The 9,187-nt window shown below is 43.7% G+C and overlaps 1 protein-coding gene across 5 annotated transcripts in view; it reads right to left on the minus strand.

Annotated features, from left to right (window-relative positions):
- WDR33 (WD repeat domain 33) overlaps positions 1-8,918 on the minus strand; it is a 106,164-nt gene extending 97,246 nt beyond the window's left edge. For 3 of the 5 annotated variants that reach the window (XM_009443265.5, XM_001139756.8, XM_063791048.1), the window contains exon 1: positions 6,894-8,918. The gene's annotated coding sequence lies outside the window, so the exon portion shown is untranslated. Of the gene's footprint in view, positions 1-6,638; positions 6,834-6,893 lie in introns of those variants that run through there. The other 2 variants (XM_063791047.1, XM_016949688.4) reach the window with 2 other exon arrangements.
- Between the last annotated feature and the right edge of the window lie 269 nt (positions 8,919-9,187).

Raw genomic sequence — 9,187 nt, forward strand, 5'->3', positions numbered from 1 at the left:
ACTTTGGGAGGACGAGGAGGGCGGATCACAAGGTCAGGAGATCGAGACCATCCTGGCTAACACGGTGAAACCCTGTCTCTACTAAAAATACAAAAAATTAGCCAGGCATGGTGGCGGGCGCCTGTAGTCCCAGCTACTCGGGAGGTTGAGGCAGGAGAATGGCGTGAACCCAGGAGGCGGAGCTTGCAGTGAGCCAAGATCATCCCAGCCTGGGAGACAGAGCGAGACTCTGTCTCAAAAAATAAAAAAAAAAAAGAAACGAAATATCTAGATTGGATACTGGATTAGAGAAAGAAAAATTCTGTGAGATGTTACTCAGACAACTAGAGAAATTTGAGTATGAATTTTCAATACTATATAAATGTTCAATGTCCAGAATTAGTTAATATTGCGGGTACTTAACTTGTTCTTGGGCGGAGAAGTGCATATCTGTGAATAACACTAAATGGCTCCGAAAATAATACATGAGGGGCTGGGAGGCAGGAAGGGAGGAATAAAGCAAATGTGACAAAATGTTAAAAATGGGTGAATCAGAATAAAAAGTATATAGGAGTTCTTTGAACTATTCTTCCAACTCTTCTGTTAGTTCATATTTATTTCAAAATTTAAACATTTAAACACGAAAGGGGGAAAGCAAAAGCTCTTTATTACAGAAAACAGTTAATGAATATAAACAAATAACAAAATTAGAAAACCCCCAATAAATGACTCAGCTAATAATCATCAATCATTAAGTGAAAAATATTTTGAGAAGTGAGGTACTCACATGATGCTAAAGTTATCACCCCACAGATCAAGTATAACTGCAAAGGGAAAAATATACCTCTTTGATGAAGAAATCCAATGGACACATTAACCAGGTAAATTTGGCATTGTAAATAACGCAAGCTAACATCTGGCAGTCCCTACCACCTTATTGAAGGCTCATAGCTAGAAGTATATCCTCACAATATAAATCACATATCATCACCTGTGAAGTTTTTTCTTTTTTTTTTTTTTTTTGAGACAGGGTTCTCTTGTCGCCTAGGCTGGAGTACAGCAGCAGGATGTCGGCTCACTGCAACCTCCACCTCTCTGGCTCAAGCCATCCTCCTGTCTCAACCTCCCAAGTAGCTGGGACTACAGGCGCAGGCCACCAAACCCGGCATTTTTTTTTCTTTTTTTAAAATAGAGACAGGGTTTTGCCAAACTGTCCAGGCTGGTCTTGAACTCCTGGGCTCTAGCAATCCATCTGCCTCAGCCTCTCAAAGTGCTGGGATTACAGACATGAGCCACCGCACCTGGCCTCTACGAAGTATTTTTGCCAAAAATATTTGACCCAAATTTAGTCAAACCTCTCTAGATCTAACTTCTAGTTTACAGGAAATAAAAGGAATAGAGAAACAACAGGAATTGAGAAACAAAATACATGACATTTTAAGCATACAATAAAAAATTCCAAAATATGGAACGTTCTTTAAAAAGATGAGGCTAGCTGTTTGTGGTGACAGAGTCAGGAAGGGGCAGCAGGTGCCAGGTCCGGCCTCAAAGGTGGCAAGAAGAACCCTTTGAAACTGCCCAAAAAGCAGGCCAAGAAGATGAATAAGGCTTTCAAGCAGAAACAAGAAAAGGAACGAAAGAAACACAAGGAGCTAAAAGCGAAAGCCTCCGGGAAGGGGCTCCGGCCACAGGTGGAATTTAAAAATCTGGCAGAAAGTAAGCTGTGCCCTGTGCCTGAAGCAATGGTGACCCTTGATTTCATTAGTATTTAAACATCTGTATTCCCTGCCATAATATCTGTTGCCACCTATAGCTGGAATGAAGTGTCGTCTTGAAGCTGGAGTCTATTGCACATTAAAGAATAAACTTTTGTTTAAAAAAAAAAAAAAAACGGCAGGTGTGGTGGCTCACACCTGTAATCCTAGCACTTTGTGAGGCCAAGGTGGGCAGATTGCTTGAGCTGGGAGGTTGAGGCTGCAGTGAGCTGTGATTGTGCCACTGCACTCCAACCTGGATGACAAAGTAAGACCCTGTCTCAAAATAAACAAAATTTTAAAATTTTAAATAAAAAATATTAATAAAATAAATTAAAATGCTTACAGTGGCTCATCATCTCTTTAGTTGTTTTTCTTTTTTTTTTTTTTTGAGACAGTCTCGCTCTGTTGCCCTGGCTGCAGTGCAGTGGCACAATTTCAGCTCACTACAACCTCCACCTCCTGAGTTCAAGCGATTCTCATGCCTCAGTCTCCCAAGTAGCTGGGACTACAGGCATGCGCAACCACGCCCGGCTAATTTTTGTATTTTTAGTAGAGACGAGGTTACACAATGTTGGCCAGGCTGGTCTCAAACTCCTGACCTCAGGTGATCTGCTCACCTCAGCCTCCCAAGTGCTGGGATTACAGGCGTGAGCCACTGCGCCCGGCCTCTCTTTAGTTGTTTTCACTCCATTCCTGCCTTAGCTATGAATTTAAAGTAAAACCAGCCCAGAATCTTGCCAGAGACTGCTCTTTGGTCTTTGTTCTACCCTAAACTCTGTGTAACCTAGAATTAAACCAACTCTTCAACAACTGTGGAACAAAGCCAAAAAAAATAGAACTACACCAACTCATTCGGAAAAAAAAAAAAAAGATGATGCTAAAGATTTCATGCTAATTGCCTTAGGTATGATAATGATTTTATATGTTTTCAGCTGGAGACTGGCTTGAAATAAAAATGTAGAAAAGCGTAGGAAAAAGCATTATTTCAAAGACATGCATCCTGAGGTATTACAGGGAAAAGCAGTATATCTGCAATTTAATTTCAAATCATTCAAGAAAGGGAGGATATAGAGTTAAAGCAAAATGGTTAAATGTTGGTTAACAGTCGAATCCAAACAGAAGGCATATGGGTGTTCACTGTAGTATTCTTTCACCTTTGCTGCATGTTTGAAATTTTTTAAGACGGCATTTCACTCTTGTTGCCCAGGCTGAAGTACAATGCGCAATCTCAGCTCACTGCAACCTCCGCCTCCAAGGTTGAAGCGATTCTCTTGCCTCAGCTTCCCAAGTAGCTGGGATTACAGGAATGCGCCACCACGCCCGGCTAATTTTTTTTGTATTTAGTAGGGATGGGGTTTCACCATGTTGGCCAGGCTGGTCTTGAACTCCTGACCTCAGGTGATCCACCTGTGTGGGCCTCCCAAAGTGCTGGGATTACAGATGTGAGCCACTGCACCTGGCTTGAAATTTCTTAAAGTTGCAAAAAAGTTACCAGAATATTCCATATACCAAAAAAGGAAAATTGCTCCTCCACCTACTAAGTTGAGAGCAAACAGAGTAGAGAGCAGGTGCCTATAACAACAAACTGCCTAAAGCACAGTTTTGCACGTATCATCCCACTCAAGGATCTGCTCAAAATGGTAAGGCATAGAGGCAGGTACTAATGGGACACAAAGTAACAGAAGGCAGTCACACAGACACTAGACTAACTAAACAAGTTATGAATAAATGAGAGTCACTGAAGACCTCATTAATTGGATTTAGCTGGATTTTAAGGACTGAACAGAATAGGAATAGTGTGAAAGGAAGGAGAATACAATCCAGGCAAAGAGTTAATAAGCAACAGCCAAAGATCAGAAATAAACCAAGTCATGAGGGGAATTTTTGTAGAAAATTCATTCTTCAATTTGTATAATGCCTAGGTTTTAGGAATACAAAAATATAAGGTACTATAGCACGTCTTCAACGTGCTCACAAAGAGCTGGCAGCAGTGACTCATGACTCCCAAGACTTTGAAAGGCTGAAGTGGGAGGATCGCTTGAGCCTAGGAATTAGAGGCTACAGTGAGCCATGATCATGCCACTGTATTCCAGCCTGGGTGACAAAGTGAGACCCTGTCTCAGAAAACAAACAAACAAACTAAAAACCAAAGTATTCACAAGTAGTGGAGAAGGTATAGCCGAAATACATTAAAGATATATACAAAATGCTTTAATAGCAGAGAAAGGAGTGATTAATTTATCAGAGGAATGAGATTGTCAGTAAATTTCAACAAAGATATTTGAGTTAATGTTTAAAACTGAAAATGATGTCACCAATTAAATTCATCACAGAAAGAAAAAAAAGTTAACATTTAAAGAATGCCTACTATATATGAGGCACTTTTTACCTTTAGGTTTTATAGTTAACATTCTTATATACAAAGAAACTGAAGCTTAGAGAGTTTAATTAACTGACCCAATATAAAAAAGGTAGTTAATGGTGAGCCTGGCATTCAAACCTAGGTCCATTTGCTGCTGAAACCCATACATGCCCTTTCCAATACTACCTAGCTCTGGGAATTTATAAGCACACAAATCATGAGTACAAGGTACAACACAACTTTAGAAAGTCAGTCACTACCAGAAAATTAGTAAAATGTTTAAGGGCCAGACAGATGAGAGTAGCACTGCTCAGATTTTCCAATACACTGAAGAGCTTCAGTCTCTAGGACTAATGTAAATGGTTTGAAATGGGGAGATAAATGTTACCAAAGAAAAATCATTTTCAGCAGAGCGCGGTGGCTCATGCCTGTAATCCCAGCACTTTGGGAGGCCCACACAGGTGGATCATTTGAAGTCAGGAGTTAGAGACCAGCCTGGCCAACATGGTGAAACCCCGCCTCTACTAAAAAATACAAAAATTGGCCAGGTGCGGTGGCTCACGCCTGTAATCCCAGCACTTTGGGAGGCCGAGGTGGGCGGATCACAAGGTCAGGAGATCGAGACCATCCTAGCTAACACGGTGAAATCCCGTCTCTACTAAAAATACAAAAAATTAGCCGGACGCGGTGGCGGGCGCCTATAGTCCCAGCTACTCGGGAGGCTGAGGCAGGAGAATGGCGTGAACCCGGGAGGCGGAGCTTGCAGCGAGCCAAAGATCGCGCCACTGCACTCCAGCCTGGGCGACAGAGCGAAACTCTTGTCTCAAAAAAAAAAAAAAAAAGAATTCCAGAAACACATTTATAAGTGAAAATTTTTCACTAATATCTTTGTCGTAATCGTAAAGCTTTTCTGTAACCTTACTATCCTATTCTGAAATATGAAGCAGTTCAAACTTCAGCCATAATCAAATAATATTCCCCCGCAAAGTAATGGGAAAAGTATATGAACTTATTACTTAGCAAAGAGAGCTCTGAATAAATACCTTAAGTGCTTAGTAAAAATATAATTAAAGCCTTACGTCAATATAAAACCGTGATGGCAAAATCTGTTTAGTATTTTTCACCAACCAAAGAAAATTATCCAAGTTAAGCCATCGGCTTCACAGATAAACATTTATTTTTGTCTAAACCATTGTAATATATATAAGCCAAATTCCTTTTTTTTTTTTTTTTTTTGAGACGGAGTCTCGCTCTGTTGCCCAGGCTAGAGTGCAATGGCGCGATCTTGGCTCACTGCAACCTCTGCCTCCGAGGTTCAAGTGATTCTCTTGCCTCAGCCTCCCGAGTAGCTGGGATTACAGGCGCCCACCACCACACCCAGCTAATTTTTGTATTTTTAGTAAAGACGGGGGTTCCGCCATGTTGGTCAGGCTGGTCTCGAACTCCTGACCTCAGGTGATCCGCCCACCTTGGCGTCCCAAAGTGCTGGGATTACAGGCGTGAGCCACCGCGCCCGGCCATAAGCCAACTTTCTACCAAAATTCTTCCCAGGAGTACAGGAAAGACAAGTTAAAATTTCTCCCCAAGTTTCAAGAAGATAGTCTAAATATGGAACTTCAAGTCTCAGCAAAAACTCAAATCTATACAATATTTTATCTTCTTCCGGTCAAGGAGACAAAAAAAGCAAAAGTATCTTACAGTAATAAAAAATGGGTCAAATGCAATTAAGGCGAGGAAATGAAAAATGCCACAAGAGGTACAACTAGCATAACTGTCACTAAAAGGTTTGAATTAAGTAGGTTTACCACTGCACCATATTCACAGGCTATATATATATACACACACACATATATACATATATACACATATATATGTATATATAGCATGCATTAGCTCTCCAGAGTGTACTTAAAAAGTAAACTCTACGCTCCCCAGAGTTGTTCCTTTCAGTGCAGGCTTTTTGTTCATATTCTAATGTCTTCCAAAGTTCCTGAACAGTCAACTTAAGATCATGTGTGTAGAAACTACTTTAAAACATTCTTGACAGGCTTTCTACAAGTAGCCCGTATTTTTCTGATTTGATTTAAATAGATCCAATTACGGAATTCCCTACCGACCTGCCGCCGCCGCCTCCTCCTTACTCCGGAAGGGGCCACTAATCCCAAGGGTTACAACCAAGTACAAACATTCACTGTCATTTCTTTTAAGAAAGCATGCTAAGATCCTCACTACTTAGTTGCCAGAAGACAACTTAAAATTAGAAACAGGGATCTAGCACAAACCAAATAGAAATACAACTATTCCAAAAAAGCAGGGCTTTGCCTGTCAAGCTGTAGCCTCATCCTTATTATAAGCACTGATTGCAAGCCACGATAACATCACGGCTAAGTCTTCAGCTGTTTTGCAGATTTCACGTTAACTTCCCATGACCCTTTCAACCAACTACTTCAACTCGGCCCACTTCTTTCCACTCCCGCCCCAAACCTCAGTTAAAATGCATTTCCCTCCAAACTTCACGTCTTAACTGTGGCCTGACTTACGTCTTCTCGTCGCCACCGCTCCCAGTCAGGGCCTTAGTTCTACCATGGCCGCTTTCCCCGGTTGGCCTCCAGCCCCCTCCCATAAGGCTCGAACCTGCCTCGACCAGACGCCCCGAGGTCGAGTCTCCCAGTTCCTCCAACCTGTGCCCAGGCGCCCGTCCAGGCCCCCAAAGCACGCAACGGCCGAGCCCGAAAATGGCGGAGAGTGCCGCTGCCTGCTGCAGGCGAGCAGTCCCGTGTCGCCGCCGCACTCACCGTCTGGCTTTGAGCAGAGCTCCTAAATGGCCAGCGAAACGTTCGCCTTCAGAGCCAGGAATGTCTCTCTTGTTTGGTCTCCCCACCCCGATCCTCTCAATCCCGCTCCTCCAAAGGAGCAGCCGCCATCTTCCCCTATGGGCCACCGAACGCACGCTCTGGGGTCATCACGCACTGGCGGACGGCGCTACGCCACGCGCGCCTGGACCGCGGGCCTCTGTGAGGTTCGATCTGCGCATGTGCCTAGGTGAGGGGCCGGGCCGCGAGACCCTGCAGAGCGCTTCCTTTGTTCCGGAGCGAGTAGGACGCGCTACCTCCTGGATGAAGGAAGCGACTGCGTTTCGCAGTGCTGACTTTTTTTTTACAGTGTGAGCTAACGTGGATGCTCTGAAAAACACCCTGTTTTCCAGTATGTGAATGAGTATATTTGTACGGGGCCGGTACGGCAGACATAGCGGGTCGTTGGACCGAGCCCACCGAGAGTGGATCTGTGGGAAGCCACTGTGGCACCTTGCTGAGTCTGTTCACCCGTGCAGCTAGCTGGTGGCAGCCCTGGCAGATCCCGGCACACAGTCAGGCTCCACGCCTTACCCGAGCCAGTTGTGCCTCTAGATTACGCCTCGCTTAAAGTCCAGCGACCAAGATAGAAAAACAGCCCCACGGTGCAACCATTTTGGAAAACCGCTGCAGTTTCTGCCAAAGCTAAATGTACGCTTACCTTGTGACCCCAGAAATTTCACTTCAAGAGGAATGAGTGCATACGTCCACCAAAGGCATGTGCAAGAATGTCCATAGCACGTTTATTCGTAGTAGTAAAAAACTGGTAACCTAAATGTCCATCAGCAGTTGAGTGGCTAAATTGTGGTGTATCATACAGTGGATTTCTACAGAGAAATAGGAAGTTACGGATAAACGCAACAGCCTGAACGAATAGCAGCTACTGTTAACTTAGGCACAAAGAAGAGGACGCTGTATGATTCCATTTTGATGAGGTTCAAAATATAACTGCACAGCAAGTTGTTCTCCAGTATGAATCAGGAATCGTACCAGCCTGGGGAACATGGCGAGATCCCATCTTTACGCGTCGGGGTGCGTTCCTGTGACCGCCTTCCTGTGATCATTGCTGTGATGGGTACTTGGGAGACTGGGGTGGGAGGATCACTTGAGCCCAGGAGTTGGAGGGCGCAGTGAGCCAAGATCGTGCCAGTGCACTTAAGTCTTGGCAGCAGAGTAAGACCTTGTCTCAAAGAAGTCTTACTTTTGACTCCATAATCCCCTTCCAAAAATATTCTAAGGATAGCCTCAGAGATGTGAGTAAGATTTGTGTACTAATCTTTGAGGTATTAATGATAGCAAAAAAAAAAGGAAACAGTAGCAGACAATGATTAAATAATGGCACATCCATACGTAGACTATCATGCAGACATTACACAGTATCTAAAGTTTTTATGATAACATCAGAAATGTTTATAAACTTCTATATTTTTTCTTTTTTTAGAGACAAGGTCTCTCACCCAGGGTGATCATAACTCACTGCAGCCTCAACCTTCCGGGCTCAAGTGATCCTCTCACCTCAGCCTCCCTAGTAGCTCAGACTAATGACCTGTACCAGGACACCCATACCCAGCTAATTTTAGTAGAGACTGTCAGGCCTCTGAGCCCAAGCTAAGCCATCATATCCCCAGTAACTTGCACGTATACATCCAGATGGCCTGAAGCAACTGAAGATCCACAAAAGTGAAAATAGCCTTAACTGATGACATTCCACCATTGTAATTTGTTTCTGCCCCACCCTAACTGATCAATGTACTTTGTAATTTCCCCGACCCTTAAGAAGGTTCTTTATAATTCTCCCACCCTTGAGAATGTACTTTGCGAGATCCACCCCCTGCCCACAAAACATTGCTCCAAACTCCAATGCCTATCCCAAAACCTGTAAGAACTAATGATAATCCCACCACCCTTTGCTGACTCTCTTTTCGGACTCAGCCCACCTGCACCCAGGTGAAATAAACAGCCTTGTTGCTCACACAAAGCCTGTTTGGTGGTCTCTTCACACGGACACGTGAGACAGAGACAAGATCTGATTATGTTGCCCAGGGCGGTCTCAAACTCCTGGGTTCAAGCAATCCTCCTGCCTCAGCCTCCCAAAGTGCTGGGATTACAGGCCATGCGCCACCATGCCCAGCCCCTATAATCTTATTTTGATATGTGTCTAGAAATATGTAAGGAGGCCAGACAATTCCAGTTCTGTGTGATGAGCTTAGGTTAGGATGGAAGGAAGCCATGGACAC

The sequence above is a fragment of the Pan troglodytes genome, chromosome 13 (assembly GCF_028858775.2).
Source record: "Pan troglodytes isolate AG18354 chromosome 13, NHGRI_mPanTro3-v2.0_pri, whole genome shotgun sequence".
Taxonomy (NCBI): domain Eukaryota; kingdom Metazoa; phylum Chordata; class Mammalia; order Primates; family Hominidae; genus Pan; species Pan troglodytes.